Genomic DNA, 27,935 nt, shown 5'->3' on the forward strand with positions numbered 1-27,935 from the left:
TTTACTCCCCATCTGATTTTAGTGATCAAGTCTCTTCTGTTGTGGAATTAACGTCATATTATGCATGCATACTCTTATTGTGATGGCCCACCAGCAGATGGAGATTGTGCAAAATAATAAAAAGCATGTTGGCTGATTCTCATAGTTCATTATAAGGCCGGTATCGGCTGATACCACTGACGTGCCAGTGTTATCGTGTGTGACTAAATGCCACCTAAAAGGAAAAACTACAGATTGGATTTTACTACATCTTTTTGATCTTCTATGGAGCTGTTAGAGTAGAAAAACAAGACTGCTTTCATAGTAATTGCAAAATAATATGACTTAGAGCAATCTTTTTTTGAACAGGAGCTCTTGTACGTAAACATTTGTGGTGGGATGAAGCTAAGAAAACAAACCTGCCTTGTTGTCTCTCAACATTTTCTATTCCGCTACAACGGCAGATGCCAAGGGAACAGAAGATCATCTCCACCTGTTTCCTTTCCTGCACTGCACTTTTATTCCACCGTTTAATCTGCATTATTCTATTTTATCTTATTTTAATCTTCTATTATAATTTGTTGTAATCCTTTTAAATCAAATCTGCGTGTATCTCATGATATTGCCTTGTTTTTCTTTTATATCTTGTCTTAATGCCTTTTATGTCTTACATAAAGCACTTTGAATTGCCCTGTTATTGAAACATGCTACACAAAAAAATGCCTTGCCTTGTTTGTGGGTGATTTTAGGGAAGGGAGGAGGGGTGCATCTCCAACGCAAAGTCTTGGCTTAGCAGCGACTGATTTGGTGTTTGTCTGCAAACTGAGTCGGCAGGAACTTGTCATATTCATTTGCTTCAGGAGACAACACAGTGCAGCACCCACAGCTCCTGAATTTTAGTCTGCATCTCCTCCTCTCTCTCCTCCACTCCCCCTCTCTCCTTTTGTGTGTGTTTCTGGTGTGAGGCGGCATGCTGACTTGCACCCTAAAAGGTCTTTGGCAAGTGTGTGAACAGAAAATTGTGCCCAAACCTTTGACCAAAGACTCCCTAAACAGTGGGGCTCTGCCTACAACCATGAATAACACAGGATGTATTTGTGGCACTCCTGTACCTCATCACCTTGGTGTCCTGTGTGAGAAGACAAGCTCAGAAATGCAACAGTGCCCCCACTTGGTCGACAGGGGGACCACACCAACAACAGACCATTTATTCTGTGGGCACATGAAGTAAAATGGGCTGGGAATTTGTCAGGGGTTGAATTTAGGAGCAAAGTGGCAGGAGATGCTTGAAGTGATTTGTGGGGATTTTTAGACAGCTGTGAAGTGGTTGACAGTGTTGCAGGGTCTGCAGAATGTTCAGCTTTCTGGCTAACAAGGCGTAGAGGGGGCCTCCGAGGAAATAGAGCTATCCCGGAGGTAAGAGGTGACTGCTGACACTGTGAAAATTAATTCTAGCTTGAAATAGGCCTACCTGTAGATAGAATGTGTGGTGAAGATGTGAACAGGAATTAGACTGTTGCATTGCTTCTGATCACTGTTAGCAAGTTGTCATACTGGCTATGGTAAGGTGAAATACTGTTGATGTACTGAACTGGGAGCCAGCTCAACAGACGTCTACAAGCTTAATATTCCTGTGAAAGCATGCACAAACAAATCTGAAAATGTGATCTGACATCATCTCCTCTTTGCATGTCAGTGAGGATAAAAATGGCTTTGAGATGCTTTGATAATAGTCATGGTAATTATTTATTTTTGCAGCGTTAATTATCATATTTACATGCACCGGCAATGATAATGAAGAAGAGCCTTTTTTCCGTGTGTGTGTGTGTGTGTGTGTGTGTGTGTGTGTGTGTGTGTGTGTGTGTGTGTGACATTTGAAAGGATGACTAAGCTACAGGGCAGCTCATTCAGTGCAGAGGAGACATCTTTCTCCTCTAACCATTTGACTCATCTCCTGCTACATTTAGATTTGGGCAGTAGGCAACAAACTGAATAGCATTAATTTTCAATGAGAGTTGATGGTAAATTCTGATGTCCTAACAGTGACTGCGAGCAAAGAGAGCTGCAGCAAAAGTTCAAATTATTCCAGCTTCCTCTAATGCTTCATTACAGACTCTCGCACGGAAAGCAGATTTGTCACAGTTTACCTCTTGTGTTTTTCCACCACTACACAGATTTTTCTTTTCTTAAAATATCCTCCCAATTTCCCCAAGGTGAGTTTGAAATATCCTTTGAAAAGAATCCATGATTGGAATACACTGTATTACTAACAGGGTAAACAGCCAGACAGGTTTGGCAGACTAAATATAACTGATAGCAGAAAATGTCTTTAGCTTTTTATGAAGGGGGCGGGCGGCCCACTTAACTTTACTGTTTATTTATTTTATTTATTTATTCCACATCAGTAGTTGGAGCTAAGAGAGGGAGGCACAGGAGAAAAAGCTCTGACAAAAGCTTTGATCCAGAGGTGGGGACTTGCTCTTTCGGTGTACAAGTTTTAATCCATTTTTAAAGCTACGGCACCATGTAAATGTAAGTACCACAAGCACAACCTCTATAAATACATATGTGCTATTGTCAAACATATCTAGGACTGCCATTGGTGAGGAATTATTCAGGCTGATAACTTAATTAAATGCAGCAATACCATATTGTGTAAAAATATTCTTTTACATGTTTGGGTATATTTGAAAAATGTGCTTAAAGTATCCATACTAAAAATAATCAATGCAGAAGATCTAAATTATTATTTCTAAATAGTTATTATATATAAGTAGCAGCACAGTGGTGCAGTGGTTAGCATTGTTGCCTGAGGGTTCCTTGTTTGAACCCTGGGGTGGGGGAGCCCTTCTGTGCAGCGTCTGCTTGTTCTATCCGTGTCAACGTGGGTTTTCTCTGGGTGCTCTGGCCTCCCACAGTCCAAAGACATGCAGGTTAATTTGTGACTCTAAATTGCCCGTAGGTGTGATAATGAGCGTGAATGGTTGTCTATCTCTATGTCTTAGCCCTGTGATAGTCTGGCAGCCTGTCCAGGGTGTACCCCACCTCTTGCCCAATGTCAGCTGGGATAGGCTCCAGCCCCGCTGCAACCCGCAACAGGATAAGCGGTTATTGAAAATGAATGAATATAAGTAAATATTGGTGTTTTCATAAAACTGTGCTGTCTGTGCAGTAGAAAGCCCCAAATACTTTTGAAATTGGTGCTATATAACAAACAGAGAAAACGGGTGCTGTTGCATTCGCTTTGCTCAAGAGGTAGAAAACCTACGACTACCAGAATGCACTGCGCCACACCAGTAAACAATGTGGCGGCCGGCTGGTAAACAATGTCGGATTGCAGATACAAGCTAAAATATGTTTCTGCAAACATTTTAGGCAAGAAAACAGTCAGTGCAGTAACTGAATCTTGATTTATATGGGATCAGCATGGCTTAGTTGTACTGTTTGATCTCAGTATCTCCTGTCTCTGTTTTTACAGTACAGGGAGCAGTATGACGCCCACTTCTGTAGAAATTCTTGTAATACAGCCAAACGTTGCACTTAAATATGTTTCTGAAGACAATATACATGATAAATAGGCAATGCAGTAACAGAATCTTGGTTTGTATTTGATCAGCACTACCTAGTTTCACCCTTTGGTTGGAGTTTGACTTAATTGATCTGCCTCTGTACTTCCTGAGTCCCTAGGTGGTGGGCATATAAAAATTGGTCATAAGATAGCTTGTTTTGACTGACAGCAAGTGAAAACCCGTTCTCGGAACCCATCGGCTGTATTCGGCGTCTGACTTCCAGCACACAGCGATACAGCCTCTGGGGGCAGACACCCGATTTTTTGGCATTCTGGTTTGAGGAGGTGAATTTCTGTTTCCGACTTTCATTTATATATAAGTAAATATGATGAACCATTGCGATGGATTCAGAGTTTGCAGTGACGCCAATTATGTTCCGCCTCGTTAGTTCACCGCACGGAGCATTTAACCTGGCAACAACTGCAGCCGGCTCAAACGTGATTGGTCAATATCACGCGGACTACAAACAGCCTAGCACCGGAAACCAGGGCTCTTCCGCTCTTCAAGATCAGGGGTTTGCCTACAGACTGTATGTTCACTGAATGTAGAGTCTGTTTATAGAGACTAGTGAAAACCCAAACATAAGATAAGATAATCCTTTATTCGTCCCACAGCGTCCAAAATTGCAACAATACAGCAGCAAAAGGATCGTGAAAACAGGAAAAAAAAAACAACTACAAAGTAGTATATAAACACATAAAGTCAGTAAACTGTACAAAAACAAAGACCAGTATAATAAGCAAACAGTATAAAAACACAAAGCAATATAATAAGGAAGCATCAAAAAGAGGCAGAATATAATAAAGAGACAGACTGAATGGTTGATTTCACATTATTGATCCATGGAAGTATATATGTCGCACAGTTTATGAACACTGATATTGCACCAGAGTGATTGATTGTAAGCAATAAAAAAATAAAAGCAAGATATAATGATAAATAGACAGACTGCGTGGCAGAATCTACATCATTGCACTTTAATATATTAGTGCATGCATCAAGTGAAGATCAAGATAGTAAATTTACAGAGAAAATAAAATAAACAAATCCCCGAAATTGAGAAAAGTTGGAATCAGCAAATGTTTGGCATCTTGGCTTCGTATGTGGATGATTGTAAAAAAAAATTGGGTGTCCAAATTGTTTCCAATCATCATGATTTGTCTGGCAGCTTACCACTAACAAACAGGTGTTGGTATGCAACATTGCTGCATATTGATAGTTGTCAGTAATGTTATTAAGTTTGTTGTTAATACATCTGCAGGACAGGAAGTCCTCTTGCTCATTCATTGTACATGATGAATAAAGTGAACCTGATTCTCATTCAGAGAGGGTATGAGATAATAAAATGCTATGAACCAAATGTCCAATTTGTATGCTGAACATGTCCTCTGAGATCCCCCAAAATGGTAACTGGAGAAAGGAGAGGATAATGCTCATCCAGGGCCATTGATGTCTGGACCACATGTATAGATAGGTAGATGGACAGATAGTTTGTTGGCTGCCAATCAAACCTGTGATTTATTAGTTTTGTGAATATCTGTTTATGCCTCGCTGCCTCTATAATCGAAAAAAACCCCAGAAAACAATAGAATGAAAAAAGCGGACGTATACAAACTCCTATAAATAATAAACTACTTAGCATAAAATCTTTGGCACAGTAAACATTGTTATCCCCTGAAGATTGTGTGACCTCCAAAGTTCACCATCACCAACTAGGTGTCAGTCTGAATATGTTTTGAATATCTCCTGTATATGATTTGACAGATAGGAAACAAACAACAGCCCCCGGGAGTAACTTCCCATGTGAGCGCCTTGCTGTGCAGATATACATGCAAAGACACGCTCTCTCTCTCCTTCTCTCACACACACACGTACACACCGTCTCTTGCTCTCTCCCACTCTCGCACACACGTAATCACGCAGACGTGCAATTCCCATGCGATTGTCAGCAGAGGTGGTTTCATTCTCAATCATTTCAGAGCCACATCTCTTTATCTCTGTCTCTCTCAGTCTCCGTCTCGCTTTCTGTCTTTCTCCCACTCATTCTGCCACCCAAATGACCCCCCCACACTCCCCACCCCCTTACTTCTTGTTGGTGTTTGGTGTGCCTCTGCTAAGCCTTTAGACACACAGCCCTCTGCTCTCTTTGATAATCTTACACCGTGTCTTCCTCGCCTCCAATTCCCCTCCAGCGCTGGGTTGCTGCCTGGTTGCTGCCTGGTCCAGCTGGCTCCTGACAGACAGAATGACTGACTGATTGGTTCGTTTTACAAGCATACTGCAGCAGCCTCCTCCTCTAATTTGACAGGAAATGATCTTCCCTGATGTTAGTCTGCTTAGAGCCACAATGCTGCGATGAGGATCGTTTAAGTTTAGCTTTAGAAAATGACCAAGAGATCAGAGACACAGGCAAATTGATGATGAAGTTGATACGAAGCCAAAATGATGACTAAACTTTTGAAATAAGGAATAAACAAACACAGTCATATGTTTTTTTGTTTGTTTTATTTTTCCTGTTTTCAAAATAGAATTTAAAGTGATATGGACCATGATAAAGATGAAACCTTTTCCAAAGAATAGCTGCTAATGTAGAGCAGGATGCCTGGAGCTGCACTGTCAAGGATACAGCAGCAGTTGCCCAGAAATGACCTGCAGCTCTGGAGAGTTAGTGCAGTGTTAACAGCATAGCACTCACGGATTCATACTCCTCTGTTGAAACTATGCACTCTTGTTTTTGAGACCGAGGTTGAACTGTAGCCCAGAACGGCGCAAAGATAAAGCAACTCTGCCGCTGAGGCAAGACCGACTGCTGAGTTGAATCTGTGAGGAGCACGACTGACTGCTGCACTGATGAGAGGAACTGGGTTGTAAATTTTGTATAAGATGCTGGTAGCTCCATGTTTTGGTTCACAAAGGCAGCTAGGGGGACCATTTCTTCAGGTGTAGCACACAAGGAGCCACATGCTGAAGTTGTTTAAGCAACTACAGTATCTATCAGAAACCTCAGAGATGGGTTCAAACCACAGCTAGATTCACAGTAAAATGTGTGCATAGGAGGAAACCTGCACACACAAGGGAAGCAATCAAATTCTTAAAGTCGTCATGAACTGCAACTGCAGGCTTTTAAGTTTAAAGCACAATCATGTTTAAATTGTGCAGCGTGAGTAAACTTTTATCCTTTGCATATTTAAATTGCCAAATTTTACGATGTTTTTGTGGCCAAGTTAAGCTTTATAAGTGAAACCCCACATCTGTACATCAACCAGGGCCTGAAGACCAGCTGTGGAGCTGATATGGAAGCTATGAGGCAGATGGGGTTCTAGCCTGATTTTAAGCTTTTTGGCAAGCAGGAAAGGAGAGACTGGGTTCAGAAAGTAATTGCAGCAATTGGGCCTGCAAGAGAAGCAATCTGAGTTATATAGATGAGGGAATAAATGCATATTTAACTACCTGGTGACAACACAATGAGCAAAAGGTGTGCTTAATCTAGTGTGTTTAAGTTCTTCTGGGACATAAGAGATTCTCAATGTAATAAAAGGAAGCAAAAGAGGCAGCTGGATGGCTTCTGCAAACAGTAGCTGTGAAGTAACTGTTTCATCATTCCGATATATGGCTTCATTGATTCACTCTTTTCTATTGCGGCGTCTGTTTATCACGGAGACATAATCCTGTGCATTCCCTGTGGGGATATATTCATGAGAGACACTTTTTTCCTCATACAAAACTTAGCTATGCAAGCATGAGCTCTGACACTTAGTGCGTTTAAAAAATATATTTCTCTGAAAACAAAGTCTTTTTTTTTTTTCGAAGAGTGATCAAAGCATGTTTAATATGTCAGAATGAATCACTACAGAATGATGAAACTGGCTGCAAACAAACACAAAGCACATTTGAGACCACATTTTGCTTATAGAGCACATTATTCTTGTGAATTCAAATCCTGCATAGCGGTGGGAGCCTACAGTTAGATTAAGTCGCCAAAGGCCCCCAATTATCAGGCTCGTGTTGCCTCTGCAATGCACCACATCCATAAATGCAGCAGTCACCCTCTTCACTTTAACAACCCTCCTGTCAGTTGAAGTCTATGGAAAAAACATCAATGTATGAAAAATCTCAAGGACAATCAATAATCTAGTTGCCGCACCTTTCTCAGACACAACAGCATAGGAGGCTAAATTGGTCGACCGGGGTGTATGATGAACCATTTTCAAACCCAATTGGACTTCAGTGGCCATCAGAAAAAGCTCTTATTCCGCACCAGGTAATGGTTAGCTGCCCTCCCCAGCAATATTAGATGTCATTCAGTGGGCTGCCGTGGGGACAGCAATTACCCTTGTGCTAATGTCTGCCTGCCCACTCTAGCCCCACTGCCCACTGACTCCATGATTTCAGCAACTGGCTCCGGCTGGCCACTCTGTTTACAGTGGAGACCTCATCAGACACAGATCCTCCAGATTAGATCAGAACTCTGACCTGCACGTCTGAACAGGCTCAGCCTCTAGCTAATGGCCACAGCTGGCAGGAAATCAGGTGGATACAAACACATACACATAGATATAAGCACCTATGTCTACAAATAAAAGACACACACCTTTAAGGACATGAACCCACAACATCACAATTACATCTGTTCACACACACAGGCATGGATCCACAAATACAGTAGGGCTGCTCATTATTTTCACACCCAAATAATCTGTTGATCAGTGTCTTGATTAATCATTAGGCTGATTTGAGGTGAACTGTGCTTCCCTGGAAAGTGGATGAGATCAGACAGCAGCAGGCAGTGGTGAGAAAAAGCTGCAGTAAACTCAGACAGTTTCCAGCAGCCTTCAAAGAATATACAGGAAGTCACATAAGTATTTACATCCTGTTAGATCATCAGTAGGCTACCTATAGTTTACAGACCACTTATTATTATTATTATTAGTGGTAGCAGCAGTAGTAGTAGTATCATTATTTTTCTTATCAACCATACAAAATATGTTCGTCAACAGATTAAAACTTTAATCTACAACATGAGACTGACTGCCTACAATCCAACAGTACATATTACAGTTACACAGCCAGACGTTTCCCATCATGCCCTGGCTCTAAGACCTGCAGCCATCTGATCTTTTTGAGGTTACTGTGTGCATGACATCAGAGTGAGCCAGGATCCAGTGGGACACAAATCTTTCCGGCATGCATTATGCAGTGATTGCCGATGATAAATTCTTGGCAGGCCTTGGCTCATGTTGAATGTGCCTAATTGTTCTGGACATAAAATATCAGGAAATAGTAACAGTTTTAAGTAAACAGTGCGGAAATGTTCAAAAGATTTAATTAGATATCATAGAAACAGAGGAAAAGCAGCAAATATGCCGTTTTGAGAGGCTGGAAGTCATACGTTTTTGGCATTTTTACTCAGAAAATTAATCAATTTAAAGATTAATTGACTTAATTCTAAAAGACATCCACTATCATACGCAGTAGAGCTAAACTATCATACTGCAGATACATCAGTATGGGCGTATACGCTGACAACAAGGCATACCACTGATGGCATACTGTACTGCCCGACTGCCGGATGCTTAATAGGGACAGCTTGCCTACATGCCATGACAGCATTATTGTGCGATCCCAACAGAGATACTGGGACGTAGCCCTGGACACCTCAAGTTCGAGCGAACTGTTCATCCTTGAAACTCTCCACATCATGGCCCTACCTCTCCTGGGCTCCTCTCCCGGCCGCATCCACACCTCCCTGTCCACAGAATCACCAGCAATGGTAGAGCTAGTGGACCAAAAGCCCATTTGTACGACAGCCTGTTATCCCAAAATCAAACACTCATATTGCTCTGAAGGACCAACTCTCTGAAAATGCACCACACACTCTCCCAAACAGAAACACATGGCTAATTATTATGCAGAATGATGTCACAGGCCTTCCTCCAATTATAGATGAAGCTTATCCTCAAATGCTTGTTGTACAAATGTGATGTTTTTGTTGTTGTTCCATCACCTAAGTGTGTGACATTACTGGTTGGATGTGAGGCATTTCAGGGTCGAGATCCGTTTACAGGGATGTCAGATATGGGTCGCTTCAAACATGAAATTAAACAGTCTAGACAGAAAGATCTGATCTGGGGAAATAATTTGAGCATTAAGCCTAAGTAACAAGAAAAAACAGCAGACAGATGTGTAGAGCTCACTCTGATCAGTGTCTCTATTACATAGTTTGTCTAGAAGCACTGAGTCTATTTTTGAATTGCCTGCTCAGCACATGGTCAACATTCTTTAATAACCACATTTAAAGGATCCATTTGGGCTGTTAAATCTCTTGAGTAGCAACATTAGCCTCAAAAGTCTGTCTTTAATCTGACTGTAACATACAGTACTTACTCTGTGTGTCTGCACAACTAAAAAGCAGTGTGCTGTGTTTGTACAGAGTTTAGAAAGGAACTATAAGCTCCTCACAGTGCAACTAATTGATGTTCATTGTGTAACATTCAAACAAACATACCGTACCATGTGGGTGCACGCTGCATCATCACACATGCAGGGGACGCTGGGGAAATCAGCTTCTATAGTTTGCACTGATGAGACAGAAGCTTATAGGCTAAACACTTCATTGCCAGCCAGCACTATACAATATAGCTAATGCATCCTGAGCACAAAGAAGCAGCAGATGGGAGGGAGACATGGAGGATAATTGCACCTTTTCTTCGGAGACAATAGAATCAATTTTTATCCACGCCATCAGTACGTGAAGTTCACATATCCACACATGCTGGCGCCCAGATCCTGTGTGTGACCAAGGATATTACCCTGGTTCCTTAACTTGTTGCTTCCCTGTTCTGGCGCTTCACACATGTAGCTGCCATTCAGGCTTTTTAGATCTGAGCTCCAGTCACATGGGTCCCTGCCAGAGTGAAAAATGAGACCCCAATTTCACCTGCAGCGAGAGGATGACTGAGAGCTGTCACCTTTGTTCAGAACTAACAGTGCATTCGCCTTCTTTCGATGCTCTATAGGAGGCTGTGCGTGGCTCTCTTGTGCCCACATGAAAGGATAAAAGAAAGTGTGCCTCAGTTTGCTTTGTATAGGATGAATCCTCGTCAGAAAGGAGAGGGATTACTTCACAGCAGGGGGCCGGACCTCATTCATGTCCCTCAGGCACTTGTAAAGCTACCAATATCGTGATGCAGCAGTGGAATTGCTTCATTATAGGACAAAAAAGTAACAGGTGTTTGAAATTTTTGAATTTACTCAGTAAAATGATTTTACAAGACTCTGGTTTGATGGAGGATGGTGAGATTAACTGTTCACATAAACAGATTCTGCACACGCATAAAAGAAATGCACTTTTAGAGAAAGAGTGGGACATGAAATTTACATTCAGCTAGGGATGCATCAGGGTTTATACTAGACGTTTTTATTCATCTATTGATGACCAATATGGACATTAATCTTCCAGAATTCTGGCCATATATAATAACTACCAGCCATATGTTTTAGATAGCCATATAGTAGCAATAAAAAAATTCAAATTAAATAACTTGAAAGTAAGCAAAATGAAAGAAACAGCCTATTGAACAGAGGGACTAATCAAAGGTTTAGTAGCTTAGGGAAAGGAGGAAAAGGACTTGGCGCACCAAGCATCACTGCCATGTTCACTCAGGATGTGGAAGTGCCCCCCATGTCAGTTGTCAGGCAGCTGCCTTTCAGCAGTTGCCTGGTTGGTCACACCAGATGCACATTTCTCTGTCGGTCAGCAAGCAATTCGGCTCCTCCGCTCTGTTCCAATCACATGTGGAGCTCTGTTTCTGTGTGTGTGTGTGTGTGTGTGTGTGTGTGTGTGTGTGTGTGTGTGTGTGCATGCATGCGTGTGAATGTGTGTGCTCGTGCATTACTGTGTGTATCCACTTGTCTCACTTGATCTCTGTTAAGACACAACTGACATATGTGGAAGCATATTTTATCATTTATCATAATCAGATATTGTATATCAAATCTAATAAAGCCTTTATATTGATCATAATAGATTATCAGTGTGTTATCAAGCTAGATTCACTCGCAGCTTGCGGAAAAAAAATAGACCTTGCCGATACTATGCTGCATATTGCCAGCCGACCGAAGAGCTCGGGGCCACGGCACAGCCAGTATGAATAGCCCCATTGCTCAACATGGCCGCTGAAAGGAAGCAAGCCTGCTATCCAACATCTGGCTTGCTGTGGTGGAGTGAAGTCCCCAGTCTGTTCTACCTGGAGAGGTACGGTGTGTTGGAGGTCTTTCTGGAGAACGTGATCCGTGATTGTGTCGCCTGACTACACCAAGCATGCTAACTGTGACCGCTGTGGATGTGGCGTATGCTCTGAAGAGGCAGGGACGCTCTCTGTATGGCTTTGGAGGATAAATATATCCTTGGGTAATTAATACCTAAAAATCAGGTCTGAATAATATAAGTTTATATTTAAATTTTCTCAGCAACATATGCTATAGGTCACACGATATTAGGATATGGAATATGCTTAATGGATTTATTTATGTATTTGGCATATCCCCACTGGACATTAAGGCTGTTGATATTTTCACATGCAGACAACTGCACGTGATACTGGCCAAAAGCCAGCATATGCCGGCCAGTGTAAACTGTTGGATGATTGCCAATACCGATACTACATATTTTTTCCATTAATTGCAGAGGACTTCAAGTGTCCCCTGTACTAGAATTAACATATTATTATGCCTACTCTTATTGTGATGGCCCACTGGCAGATGCCAACAAAAAAATACAATGCTTTTCAAAATTTGCGCATTCACTTGCAAAATAAGGAAACTACTTTAACTTAATCTTACATAACATCTTCAAACAAACCTTGAGACTATCCTGACAATATCCACAACCAGGGCAAACCTGATGTATTTTAACTAATTATAGTCACGTAATTAAAGCGTCATGTCATTGGCCTGTCATATCGGCAGAAATGTTCATTTCTGGCCAGTGCCAATATTTGATTTTAAAGCCTTAATCTGCTGATACTGATGACATGCCGATATTAACTGGCATCCCATCATTCAGCCTATACATAAACCTTCAAATCTATATGTACATTGCAGATTTTAATTTCCATACATTTACATTTTACATGTTAATCAGCATGCAGTCTCAGAATCCACTGGCTGTTCGTCTGATGGCTATAAGCCTCATGGGTCAACGGCCCATATTTCGGGGTTCTAGCGTAGCCAGCAGATACCTGGGCCATGACTTCCTCTCCGTGCACTGGCTATTTCTGCTATCTGTACACAGATACCAGCATATGAAGGCAGATAGAAAAAAATAAATAAGAGAAGTTAATCAAAAGCTAAATCATCCGATGATAGCTGATGGTCTCAGAGGTGGTTGAGATGTCAGTAATGACAACAATGACGAAAAATGTTCAACAACAACCTTTTTTCATTGACAAAGTTATTGATGAGCTAAAAATAGATTTTTATAATAAAAACTATGATGAAATGTATGTTTAGTTTTTGGTGACGAGAGGAGATGGGACTAAAATGTTTGTAGAGGGCTATTAGACCTATTTCAATATATTTTATTAGTACTGTAAATTATCAGCAATTACCAAAAATTGAGTAAAACGCAATGACTTTTCATTGACTACAAATGGTCTAAACTGTTTAAAGTTGCTGTCTCGTAAAATTAAAACTATAACAAATAAAAATGACTAATGTGACTAAATCTAAGAAGCATATTAGGATTATTAAGATTTAATTATTATTATTAAGATTTAATCTAATAAAGCTGCCAGAATTATCACTGGTTGTGGTCGCATTTCAGCCAGTGCATTCTTCCTCTTTTGCTCTCTACACAGACTGTTTACCTGCTGCTCAAACATGATTGGTCATTACAGCTCATGCTATAAATGTAAACCAGATGCCTCAGATACCAAAATTTTGTACTGTTGCCTACATATTCTGCATTCATGTGCAGATATCTGTTTATAGAGATTAATAAGCATGTTGTCAAAGAATGTTGGTGCAGTGACTGCAGCTAAATGGGGAAGTTATACTTGAGTAGGTGACAGGGAATGGAGGTATTTAAAGAGTTGGATTCACAGTGAAGCTGGCAGGGAAATACTGGGTAAGAAGGTTTTTCTATCTGCTGCCTTGGGATTGAATGAAGCCCATATATTTCTGCTACAGTTTTACCTAAGATGAAGCTCTCTGTGGTGTAAGAACCTCAACAGCTGCATACAGTTATAACTTATATTATAACTTGATAAAGTAGAAGTCTAAATGTAGTTGTTAATGGCTGTTGGTGTTGGTTGAGAAATAAACTAAGTTATGCTATGTGATCAATATGTGATGAATTTCTATTTGGCATCAGGATGGATAGCATTTTAGAGGCATTTTACTTTTTACAGGTGAGATAAATTACCACTCTAACTTCCAGGAAGGATTGACGATCCTGGATGAACAAGGGAAGTGATGGTGTTCTCCTGGATCTAAAAGTTATTGCAGGTGTAGTCGCAACAAAGTGTAGCATTCAGGGAGCAACAAATTAAATGGGAATTGTTGATGGTCAAATTACTTCCCAAAACCAGCCTACCTCTTTTATGTGATAGTAAAACTTGAATGTTTTGAATCAATTTTTGAGTAAAGTGCAAGATAGAAACTTGGTCTTTGAGGTGAATATTGATGCTATACAGAGATGCACTATTTTATTGGCTGGTGACCAGACCTGCATGATTGTCAGCAGATATAGCCGACTCTGTGCTGATCATATTTACATGCCCTGCACGATCCTTCACGTGATGCACACAGCGGCACAGACAGTAACCAGCTGTTGTCACAGCCACTGCAACCCTCATCTCTCACCGCTCTCACTCACGGGTAGTGAAATACTGACGCTTTGTCGCACCCTCTCATTACCAACTTTTCAGACTCTCCTAGTCCTTTTATTTCTAAAAAGCGACTAGCGACAAATTAAGGGGAATTATTCAGACCATCAGGGAGAAAGCTGTGATTTAGTGACTGGCTCTCCTGCCAGCAGCACGGGGTCTCTCCTCGTGTCTTGCACCATGCACACAATGTGGGGCAGGCAGGATGAAAGGAGACACTGGCTGCAGGAGTGGGAGTTGTGTATAGCGTACTGTACACACAAGTTTCCTATGAATACATAGTGATTAATAAATTGTCTTCAAATCAACAGATGAATGAATACATTGTTTTAGATACATAATAAACATAGACTGTATGAAATAATGGACATGGCCACTATGACATCAGTAGATGGTTTGTGGACTCCCATTTTGAAGCCTTGAGTTTGGCACTTCAGCTGTAGCCATCTGGAGCTGTGGCTGAGCGAGAGGTAGATCTGACTCATAGACTGTAGCGTGCCTGACGCACACCCTGTCACTTAAGCAGCCTGCCTTTGAATATGCATAATTAACTTTAAGTCTTAACAACATTTAAACAGGTGAGTTATATAAAAATTCACTCCCAGTGCAGTTGTTATGAATGCTGAAATTTGCTGTAGATACTAAAACCGTTTTATGTATCAGGCTGTAAACATGTTTATGCATGCTGTAAAGTTGGGCATTGTAACATGGTGGGCTATGGGGATTGGCAGTACAGTTTTTGGCACTTCTGCATAGGCTTCATTTTTCAGCCCTGGAGGATGCTGCTTGATAAATAATTGACTCTCTGTAATAGGCCTACATATCGACTACAGTATAGAATGATGTTTTCTCTGATTCTTTAATATGTAAATAATTTGCTTGAGCATATATAAATCTGTTGTGCCTGTTCTCCTTTGGGAAAGCAAAACATTACAGTAGATAAAGTGGTATAGAGTTTACTTGTACAGCAGCTCTGTCCAGTAACTTGCTGTTCTGAAGAAAATACAAGTTATTTAACAGTCCACGTTTTATCATGACCATACAGTTGAATTTTCCATTAAAGAAAAGATACAGAAATGTTTGTGTATGCTGTCAATTACACTAGGGGTGGGCGGATCAGTCCTAAAATATCAACACTCTTGATACTACATTTTCATTTTGAAGATAGTGTAAATAGGATCAATACCAAAAAAAGGAATTGCTTCTCTCTTCTACATCGTTCCTATGTGTATTTCAAGAGTAAAACTGTCTGTGCTAACATCCTTCCGTTGTTGTAAGCACATCTAGCGCATGCACTCTTTGCTCCTCCACTGCTTTTGTGTTGTCTGCGCTCAATCAATTTACTTGAGACCTAGAAACGTCTTCTTAGTTTCAATTAACTTTATGTCTGTCAGTAGAAGAACGGTAAGTTCACCTCCCAGCCCTCCAGTTTACTGCTGTGGGCTGACGTGGACCCTTCATTGTACTATGAATACAACCACATGCGCATCCGCGTGACCGTCATAGACACTCAATATGGATAATGTGTCAGAGCCTGATTAGTTTTATCTTGCACATAATAGCAGGAAGAAAACATGAGACAGAACTTGGAGCTGGAACTGAATAGAAGGGAGGAGGAGGGAAACACCTCAGCATCCAGACCTCTGAGACCGTTCATTGTATCAGTGTCAATATTGGCAATTCCTATATTGCTTGGTATCAGATCGAAACAAATTTTGTGATATCGCCCACCCCTAAATCCTAGAGTTATTCCTAGAAAGAAAGAAAATCGGAATCCCCAAAATTAAAATCGTCAGGTCAGACTTTTAAAAAGTTGGAAATCTGAATTAGTCCCCTCAAAACATTGCAATTGGTGCATCTCTGATGTTACTGCGCCATGCTGTGCTATGACTTTCATTTATATTTCAGAGGTAATTAAGCTAATGGTCCTGTGCACTTACACAGAGAAAATGCTGAGTGCCCTCCATATACGTGGATATACCCTCAAGTCTGCTTGTGATTTCATCCCTATTTATCAGTCATCACCCACTTTTGAATTACAGAACTGTCTGAGAGTGTTTCTCCACTTCTCCATACAGCTGTGCGGTGGCTAAATGATAGCTCCGTGCGCTTCATTTCCCCTGTTGCGTATATCTTTGAGTTGGGAACCACAGGTGCCCTTTCAAGTAATCCATTTCCTAGTCTTGTATTTGCATATATGCATAATGCATGACAAAATGGCATCCCTGGGAGAGGGTCCAATGAGAGAGCACTATTTTTAGTATGCACCTGGCGTCAGTGCCGCCCATCCTGATATCTCAGGTTCAATTACAAAGGTTTGGTGTGGTAGCAGCGATGAAGGGCTGAGGTGTGCGGGCCAAGAAAGGATGTGTTAAACTCTCCCAGACTGTTCTCCCCTCTTTCTGTTCCCCAGAGTTGAAAGAGTTTCCTCACAATGCAATCAGGCAAATGAAAATATTAACACGCTTTTGAACAAAACATCACTCAGTCAAGGCAGCAGTGTGAGAATAAAGGAGGCCTTCATCATGCCCGTATATCAAAAGAAAGGAAATGCAGAAAAAACATTGCTACTGTGCCACACAACAAAGGAAAGAAAAAAAAAAGCAGAGATGAAAAGAAATAGTACTATTTTTCATTTTGACATATCTTCTGTCGGATTTTTGTCCGTGCTCTGTCTGTCTGTGTGTCTGTCTGAGCAAGTTCTCCCTGACACACTCCCCTTCTGTTCAAATCAGTTACATTCAGTTCAGTGAGCTTTGCAGGCATGACAAGATTATATTGACAAATTGAACAATAACAGAAAACACATGATAATCTTATGGCTGATTTCCACACTTTGAGTTTGCAGTTTATAGATTGTATCAAATGTATGTATGTAGCAAACTCTATTCCAAGTTAAGTCAACCTTACAAAGCAGTGCATTTCATCTCTCTGTTTTCCTATCTCTGTCTCTATCAATTTTTGTTTCACTCTGTATTATTGGTCTGACATGTAAATATACTTGCTCTTACTCGGTGGGTGGAATTCAAATGAGTGCTATTCCCCCCAAAATATCTTTTTTTAGGGCTTGTGGCAGCACACATGACATTTCCCAGAGAAGTAGCTGGAGCCTATTTTATCCCACTTTCAGTTTTGGGGACATGAGTTGTGCGAGAAAGAAGTGGGACAGCTTCCCTTTGAATGACATTATCTCGAGCAGAGTCCATTCTGCCTACCTGGTCTGCAGGGCACAGATTTCTCTCCAATTTCGTAGCGGGCAGATAAAACTTCCTGATAAAGTTTAATGTTACCTGTAATCAAATCGAGATTGAACACATTTTATATGATTTTGTCGCGTCATGCTGTATTTCCAAGCACTCCTGAATTACTTGGTGCATAAATGTATATGCTGGCGCCTGTGTATGTGATGACGGTAAGTCTATTGCAGTATGAGGGGACAGACTGAGATTGCTATCTCCATGATGGATTGCCAAGTGCAGCTGCTTTAAAATACTATTAGGACATAGTCCCTGGCTTGCTAAAGGGTATTCACTAATGTATTGCTTCCCTTGGGACTGAGTTTGTGTCTGCTCTAGTTTAAAAGTTTTGCAACAAATGCACCTACAAAACAAGACAGCATGGTTTCTTTGTGTGCGTGCAGAAGCAAGTTGTGCAGAGGAAGAGACACAGCCAGAAAGCTTGTGTTCACTGATACAAAACACAGCCGGTCACACTGCTGCATCTTCAGCTCGCCTTGTTTTGGCAGAACAGTTTGGTTATGCAATTAAAGCATATAAATTGATAGCACAGCAAAACAACAGTCCCAGTTTAATTCCTGCCTAATGACATTGCTGCTAAGCCGACCCCTGCCTCTAGAGGTGTAGTACAGGAAAAACCTCATTAACTTTTTTTGTGTGTCCCTCATTATTATTTTTTTAGTCCCAGAGAACAGCCCACCCTTATCTGCTGAATGATTAGAAGTGCAATGAGGAAAATTTTAGTAATCAGACCAACATGAGCAATGTAACCCACACAAAGCCCAGCGGGGATGTCCCCTGGAGAGATGCAAATGATCCTGTTTTTTTCTACACATAAGTGGCGAAAGAATTACAGAAGGAGACGAGCTATAAATGGTGGTCGCATTTCATGTAAGAGTAACGGCGGCCCTTAGTACACACAGAGGTCTCTATAGACCTTGTTGTTTATGTGTGTGCACTTTGTTTTTGTTTTTCCCATCTTGAGGTCAGTAACTCGGCCATGACATAAATGATTTATGCTTGGCATCGTCTGAAAATGTTAGTTTCAGCATGGTCCAAGTATCGATCACTGGGTATTGACCGAAGACCAAGGTGTCAGATTGAATTGGGGAAACATGAGGGTGCTGTATTAATGCGCTTTTGTTTTTTGTTTTTTTAGCTCATTAGGCTTATCTTCAATCCTCTCTGCTTCTGATTCTATTGTCTGACAGGAGTGTACAAGTGGTGTGACTGTACCTGCAGTTTATCTAAAAGTTCATTTTTACCCACCAGTGACGCACCACTGAAAACTGTCTGAAGAAAATCCCATTTTGTTACTCTGAATAGCATTAAACGTATGGGTTGGTTCTCAAGCAACTAGCTTTGTCTGAGAATAAAAGCACCATTTTTCGTATGATTTAACAGCCCACCTCAAACACTCGTCATTCAGTTTGCTCCTCTTACTTGTCATTTATGCATTTAGCTTTTGTAATGTCCTTTTACCTCCTCATGGGTTTTGTTGTCAGCTTGGAAAAAAAAACAGTCATGTCTTTGAGCAGCCTTTAAAGCCTGTTTCTATTAATTTCTCTCACCTGTACAAATATGTGTTTTAGCTCTCTTTCATTCTGGGGTTTACCATTTATATGCGTGAATAGATAAACTTCTAAACCAAGCAATGGTATTTTTGTCTGAGGCTTACAAGCTTAATCCACATTTGGGGGGGAAAGTCTGTAAGCCAAATATTATTCCAATACCTAAATGCCAGGGTACAGCCGGCTTCTGAAATAAGTACTTTTCAGGACAAGCTGGCAAATGCTAAAAATCCACAGTCCACAGAGAGCACGGCAAAAGCCCACATCGTGTAATTGACTGAATATTGTTCTTATCCAAACACTGCTGCGTACACAGCCATCACCCTGTAGCCTCAGGGCTCACTGTTTGACTGCTGACAGACACAACTGCCTTTTGAGAAAAAGGCAATTTTTATTTATTCTAATTTTATTTAACGTCAAAAACTGCCAAAATTCCATCAGCTACATTTTTTACTGAGCAGCAAGTGCACCTTTTTCTAATTGGGTAATTTCCATGGGTGTATCAACGATCTAAATGAGAAATTGATTATCTGGTGGTCATGTTTTCCAGTTTTCTAGATTCACTGTGTCTGTGTGTACGTGGAACTTTTAAGTATCCTCATTCTGGTTTTCATAGACTGGGCTGTTCTAAGAAGACATGCTTATCGGGAGCCCTCGGGGCATTCGTGTTAATCCCCGGGAAAAGATGACATCAAATGGAAGCAGAGCAAGGGATTATGGGGGATGTTGCGGAGCATGATCAACTGCTGCTGAGGACTGGATGGACAGGAAGGAACCCTCCTCAGGTGAGAGCGAACAAACCCTAAAAACACTATGGAGTGAAATGAAAAGGGGAAAAAAAACACAACCAGCGTATGAATTAACCATCACAAGACATGGGAAAACTTCACCACTGCCAAACCAGCCAGACTGGTGCATTAATTTTAATCAGACCAACACGAGCAAGTAAAGGGTGGAGAGGAGTTTTCCCACTGCAGCCAGTCCCTACAGTCTGTGTCTAATTCAAACACTTCTAACTCCACTACCTCTGTTAAGTCCTGGAGCGTGCCAGGTATGATCTTCTTTAACGCTGTCCTTGTGAAACCAAGTTTTCTTGTTTCACATGTATTTCAGTAAAGGCTGAGGTTTTCTATCTCTGTTTACAGAGATAAAGATGTTATATTGTTGATAATATCAGCCCAAACCTTCCAAGTTTGATTTCTAGGTTCCATATATTATATAAATAGAATTTTATATTATGGATCAATTTTTATGTGTACCATCATTTTGGTGCGTCCTTCCCCCTGACATTGCCGACCAGGCTGACATCAACAGAGGAAAGATGCCTTTGAGGAAGACATCAAATCTTTAGCAGCTTAAGGTGTGCTATCCTCTTAGAAACCAGTGCAGGAGTAAATAACATTCATGCTCACATAGTTTCATTTGTTTATCTTGTCACTGCAACACGCTTAACGCAGCTATAATCAGTATTTTGCACAGCACAGTATTTCACAATAGATTACAAAAATCTCTGCACTTCTCTTCAACTTGCTGGAATATCTTTGTGCTCAGAGTTTTGATTTTACAAAACAATTTCACTGTTTTTTTCCCAGTCTTCACTCTTTGGAGCTGTTTTCACTGAAAACCATGCTGACAAAAGACCGGCTTTACAGTACCTGCCCAGCAGATAGAAAAAGTTAACAAGTAGCTGGTGAACACAGTGGAGCATTTAGCAGCTCAGGGGCCAGAGGTTTATCTCGGGAATTGGTTGAGACCAAAAACAGAGCTAAAAGAAGAGTGAATATTGGACTTGTTCGCCACATGACCAGTAACGTGACTCCAAATAAATGAGAGTTGATCAGTATCTGATGTGTAGATGAGCAACTGTTTCCAAACAAGTGCGCCATATCAAGTAATAAGTCAGAGCTGTGTTCACAATTTGTTTCTGCCTCAGAGTGCCTAAAAATCAGTTGTTACAAGATTTTTTTTACTTTTTGATTAAAAAAAAAAAAAAAAACAAGTGAAAAGTGAGCGATTTTCAGCCTACCACCGAATTTTCAAAATATTCTGATATACATAATACAAAATCACTATATAACATTAAAATATAAAAGCACCTCCCAATTCCTGACCTTCTGGCCAATAGTTATCTTTATTTTAGATTAATCTGCTGATTTGTTTGTTGAATTGATTATACAATGTCAAAAATATGACAAATGCTGATTTAAAGACCGAGATCGTTTGTCTGACCAACTGTCAAAAGCCCCCATCACTGTCATTATTCTAATGACAATGATGATAATAGAGTATTTAACAGAGAAAATAAATTTAGACATTTCTGGAACTGTAAGATTGTTGTCTTTAATTCAAAGATGTTATCTTGAGAACATATTTTACATTATTGCATTGCATTTTCCAACGTAATCAATGGAATATGTCAATATTATTACTTTCAAAAATACTAAAGAAATACTATTAGAAGGTGTTAGTAAACAACTTTTGTATCTAGCACACTCCAAATATTCAAAATGATGATGACAATAGCGATAACAACAATAATGATGATAATAATAATAAATCACACTTGAACTCTCTCCCACAACCTGAGCTCATCACTGCAACTGAAAGCTGGAAACCATTAATAATCCCCCATTGAAGCTGATCTAATGAGCAGTAGCACTTGTGTTGTTAAATATTTGTCTTGTTCTTTTCTCTAATTACACATTAATGGGCCCATGCTGAGTTCATTTGTCGCAGTGTGAGCAAGCAGTAAATAATGGCTCTTTAGGGGTAGTTCGCAGGAGACTCGCCTCATGTAGAAAGGGCCTCGCCTATTGATCTCACCTTGAGTTATTCGGCTCGCGCTGAGAAAAAGTAGTGCATGTCAGCTCGCTGTTGGACTTTCCGGCGAAGGTCTTTATTTCAGTGTTTGTTGTAATCAGGCTAATTCGGGTGCACAGGCGCTCTTCGTCTTCTACCAAAGAAGCAGGAGGGGGGGGGGGGGGGGACAGAAAAGGCAAAACTAAACAAGGTCATGTATTTTCAAATCCAGAAAACAGGCCTGGGTCAGATAGAGTTTGCAGATAATTATTTTTGTTTGTTTTCACACAGAAGGCAACCCTCAGATGTTCTTACTGTTACATATGATTAATCTTTGATCTAAGATGTGTTGCTGAGCTCTTTTGCTATGTAGTGTTGCAATTGACCTTTTTTCTGATTTCACTTTCCCTCATCTTGACTCATTTATTGTTCGTCTGTTTCTTTAATTGGCTGCCTTTTGATTGCTGTGATGAAGATATTGTTGGTGTGACGATACATACTGTGACACGATTCAAATTTGTCTATTATCAGAAATTGTGCCATATCATCTAAACTGTGATAGCTACCCCTTAAAAATCACAGGTTTGATCCCAAGGTGGGGGGTTTGAACCCTGGGGTGGGGGAGCCCTTCTGTGTGGAGTTTGCATGTTCTCCCGTGTCAGTGTGGGTTTTCTCTGGGTACTCCGGCTTCCTCCCACAGTCCAAAGACATGCACGTCAGGTAAATTGGTGACTCTAAATTGCCTGTAGGTGTGTATGTGAGCGTGAATGGTTGTCTTGGTGAATGGCGACCTGTCCATGGTTAGCCCCTCCTCTCGCCCAATGTCAGCTGGGATAGGCTCCACCCCCCAGTGGTTACAGAAAATAAATGAAGGAAGGAAAGATCATGGTTTTGGTTAAAACAATACATCATTTAGCTTTGGTGATTAAAATACTAAACACTAGGTTTAGGTTATGGAAACTCATGATCGTAGTCATGGTTTGAAGGAAAAGTAAGGAGGAAACAGGAAGTAAGCTGCAAGAGGTTATTTGGGCATTTACTGAAAGACTGGTGTCTTTTATTTGGGAAGTCTTCTTTCAACCTCACTGATATGCTCTTCGTGCTTCAATAACTGATTTCCTACATTTCCTAGAATGCCCTTTCACTATTGAATAATTGTATATAGTTGTTCATGTGCACTATACATTTAGTGGTAGGAAACGGAGGCAAAATGGCTTACTGATGAGAGCCTTCCGAGAGTATAGCAATTTTCACAGCAGAAATCTCCTTAAATGTCAGTTTGCTTTGAATCCCAACCTTGATGGGACAAAAAACACAATACAAAAAGCAACAGAAAGTTCTTTCAATACAAAGTCAAAGTATACATTTTTATGTAATTGACAGTTGATCTAACATGACATGAACTTTTCTAAAGGCCTAAATCAAACCCATTGCTTGCCTAAAGTAGGTTAACATAAATATTAGGATTTATTTAAGACCACTAATCGGCTCAGGCTTGATAAAGGAAGCCATGAGTACACATCCCCCTGTCTCCCCGAACAATCTAATGACAGAAATAATTGTAATCATCCTTCAGCGTCCTGGATTCTTATTACTGTTATGAACACTTAAAATCTAATGTGCCTTATAAATCATACCTCATCTCACTGTCAGGGTGACCCAGTAATTAAGGAGATGATCTGTCAGCCAGGAGGATCGGGATCAGACCCCTCTGACAGCAACCCGCTGAAGAGTCCTTCTGCAAATTATACCAGGTGCTGTGCTGACATTCCAGTCTGAACTCCAAATGAGCAGAGTGTGTCTGCTTTGTGGATTAATAAAATATCACTGTAGCACATCGCAAACACACAATTCATTCATGAGGGGAATGATTTCAAAAGAAAGCATAATCACATTGACGACAATTTGGATAATCCATTAATCGCCATTAATCTTCATGTATCATGTATGTAAGCAAAAATGCTACATATTCTTTTGTTACAGCTTTTCAAATATGGGTGTATACTACCTTCACAGTTGTATATCTTGAATATCATTTGGGTTTCACGGTTAGATAAAACAAGACATTTGTTCAGAGGCCAAACAATAAATTGGCCAGGGTTATTTATTAACCAATATTAACTTATTGTACATATTTTGGGATTAGTGTATAGGCTGGCCCTTAAAGTACAAGAAATTAGACATTTTTGGGGTGATTCAGAAACTGTGTGAGCATTCCATACTTTTGCTTTGGCCACAATTTAAGGCATCCTTTTAAAATATGTAAGATTTCATTAATTGTTTATGTGTTACATCATCCCACATATTGTCTTGTGCCCTCAGTATGCTGTAGGTGCACTGCTATAAAGTGAGCTAAACTAACTTTAAAAGTTTAAGTCTTTAACCCAATAAACAACAGTAAAATCATTTGATTCACAAAAGTTTAGGTTATAGGTGCTTTCAGACAGCGAGCGGTTGCTGCTGCGTCAGCCAACTAATATCAAAAACATTGTTTATTGGTCCAGACTGGACAATCAGACTGAAGTTGTTGCTCCGATACAGTTTGTCTCCACTGATATGTTTAGTCATCGGTGGGGAAGGAGTATATAATTCTGGGAACTTTGTGGTTGCCATGGCCACAGCAGCAAATGCTATTACCTCAGACAACAGGAGCAACTGCTCACTGTCTGGAAGCCTCATCTGTCAAATTAGTTACATTGTCCCACATGTCAGGAAGAAACAATCCAGTGATTAGGGCCGGGTATCCGTATTCAGTACCTTTTAAGGTATCGACCAAAAACAACTGGCATCAAGTAGTATCGAAACATACCCAGTCTAACAATACCTGCATCATGGTTTGATCCAGACCATCCTGTCTCCCCATCGGATCAGCAGACTTTCTCTTACAGACATCTCTAGAGCCACAATCCTCCTGGCCAATGGTCACTTCAATGTCTGCCCAGTAATCACGAGCTACACAGCTGTAGCAGCAGCTAATATCCAACATCATGCCGTTAAATGGTCCCAACATACTCACACTGACACCAAAACAGCTCAACTGTGTTGTTAAACCTGTAGATGAAAAGCTGTGTGATGCTAACAGTTAGCCCTGTCACTGTGTGTGTGTGTGTGTGTGTGTGTGTGTGTGTGTGTGTGTGTGTGTGTGTGTGTGTGGGCAGGTGGAGACTCACAACTATCCTTGGTGCGAAGCTGACGATCAGCAGCAGCTTCAGTTTCTTTGTTCACCAGACATCATAACTGAAATTCAACAGAGCATCAATGTCTAACAACATTGGTGGCCAGCTGGGTTGTTCCAAGACATTAAAGAGCGGTATTGTGTCGGGTGCCGTACTCCTCGGGTGCCATTAAACGATTGCCGTAAAGCTCTCTGTCTCCATCTCTATCGCCCTAGTGATTGAAATAAAATAAAATAGAGATAAAAGCCCAGGCTAGTAATTGAAGTTTTACGGAGTGCACATCACTCCACTCACAGCTACAGTTACTTTGTATGTTTTATTAGCAACACTTAGCCTTATGCTGCGTTCACACTACGACACAGCAACAAGCTACAATTCATTTTAAATAGAAGCCTGTGACACAACGCTACAATCGTGACACACCACAAACAAAAGTTGAGTTGGGTTCAACTTTTTTTTTGGTGTCTCCAATGACGCAGTGAAGCATCAGTCAATCATCATGTTTTGTTTTTAGCTATGGTACTGTGTTTAGCTTTTGTTAGCTGACGCTGTGTTAGCTTTGGGTGTATTGTAGTGCACATAGGGATGCAATGCGGTGGTGAAATGTGATGCTGAAATACATCGGTCAAAAGCAGAGATATTTTTATGACCAAACACAAACTTGAGATGGCGGTAACTAGGGCTTGAGCAACACTTCCATGGTGACCCTATGAAAATGTAGCTGGTGATGCTCTTGCGATGTCATATATACTGTAGTGTGAACGCAGCATCAGATTCACAGCTAGCTTGGTTAGCAGTACACTGATGGCAGAAAAAAAAATCAAATCACAAAATCATGCAATAATAAACTGCAAACCTACAGATAACGCTCCAACAAAGCAGAATGGCAGGTGTCAATTAAACTACTGTGGAACGTTGCCACTTGTGGTTGCCACTAGCAACAAATTGTTCAACTGACACCAACTAGTGGTAGCAGAATATGGCTGTGTCTGGAATCGCTCACTAACATACTGCCTACTACACACTCAGTCTGTACGTACTGCATACTGTCTACTGTCTATTAAATGGACAATTAGGTATGGCGTTACCAGTGTTGGGCTTGTTACTTTTTAAGAGTAATATTATTACTTTACTTATTTCTCCCTGCCAACAGTAATTTGGTACAGTACTTGTTATATGACTTTACTGTAATTGGTAGGAATTGCGTCCTTTCTCCTCAAATTCAGACTTTGCAGACACATGTGCACCTCTGTGTAAACGTCAGGGTAACTGCCAGTATATGTGGCTAAGGCTAGATAGCTTGCAAATGGGGTCTTCTGCTTCCTCTGTCTGAAGACACAGAGTCAGTCATGGATATAAGCAGCATTTCCTTCACCACATGTCTACGCACAAGCTTCATAAGTTCTTTGTAGCCTGCAGCTGTCCACCAGTAAAATCCAGTTTTCGTTGTTCAGCCAGTGTAGGGCTATAGCCAGCCTCCATGGCTGAGGAGGGCTCACCTTTGGTGCTGTGTATTTCCTGGGACTTCACATTGTTGTGCTGTCGTGGTAGGTGTTTCAGGAGGTTGGAGGTTGTGTTTTTTGAAAATAAAAACTGATAACATATTGGGAATCTGTGTAGTTACTTTCTCACCTGAAAAAATATTAATACTTAATAAAGTGACATATTAACATCTTTTTGCCGGCTCAGAATCTCTGCTGTTGCCAGCCGTTGCACAGTCTGAAGAGACACAATGCATTGCTGGGCAGTTTAGGATGTCCAGTGAGCTCACGTCTCATACTTAGAAATACTTGCTAATGTAGTATACATTCAGGCATTTCTCACATACACAAAATTCACGTACTATGCAGTGTGAAAGCACCACATATTCAGTTTTATGTCATATATGTTAGTATGTGATTTTGAACATCCATGTTGTTGGAATTTTTTAAACTTTCAGTATCAGCTGATAAAAATAAATAAACACATTAATCATATGTTGCAGTCATAATGTAGTGGCTGACATAGTGCTTCTGTATGTCACAATGAATCAGATCTCTGATAACCTGAAACCATTATCTGGAACTGATAAAACAGAGAACACCTGAACCCCTCTCCTGTCTTTCCCCCCTACGCCTGTGGAGTCTATTTTAAGTACTCTTCCGGTTCAGCAGCCATTAATCATGACTTTAGACTTCTACCTGTCAGGGGCTACATAAACATAACATAAACTGTACTATATATATATATATATATATATATATGTACACACATATATTGATCAGAAAATCAATACCTTTGATTTTTGGTTAACTGAAGCATGTCATCTGCATTTCTCACCTATATTTCTTTAAACACTATTTGACAGGAGTAATTTACCACGAATGGACAAAATGTAATACTGGTAATATTAATCTATTAATGCAGTAAAACCAGTGGATAAGTAAGCCATCATGAGCAGTAAACTGGAGCCGGATGGTAAATAGGAGACGGATGAAGGTTGCTAAGGTCAAAGACAGCACTTGGCTGCATCCCACTAATTATTTTCCTGAATGTTCATTAGCTTAGGAAGAGACTTGTGGGTATGGCTGTCCTCTCAACCTACTTTACAGTCTCTCACAGGAACAACGCTCATCCAAAAACTGCATAGTTCTGGCCTCTACCCAAGACTGCAACACAGTTGGAGAGCAGAGAGAGGCAAGGCGGGGAGAGGCTGTGGCTGCATCTCCACTCGTGCCTG

General features: G+C 40.6%; 1 long non-coding RNA gene across 1 annotated transcript in view; it reads left to right on the forward strand.

Annotated features, from left to right (window-relative positions):
• LOC125894061 (uncharacterized) overlaps window positions 1–23,823 on the forward strand; it is a 53,108-nt gene extending 29,285 nt beyond the window's left edge. Inside the window, exons 3-4 of the long non-coding RNA XR_007449998.1 lie at window positions 19,858–20,026; window positions 23,694–23,823. This is a non-coding gene — a long non-coding RNA (uncharacterized LOC125894061). The remainder of the gene's footprint in view (window positions 1–19,857; window positions 20,027–23,693) is intronic.
• Window positions 23,824–27,935: the final 4,112 nt, after the last annotated feature.

The sequence above is a fragment of the Epinephelus fuscoguttatus genome, linkage group LG9, assembly GCF_011397635.1.
Source record: "Epinephelus fuscoguttatus linkage group LG9, E.fuscoguttatus.final_Chr_v1".
Lineage (NCBI taxonomy): Eukaryota > Metazoa > Chordata > Actinopteri > Perciformes > Serranidae > Epinephelus > Epinephelus fuscoguttatus.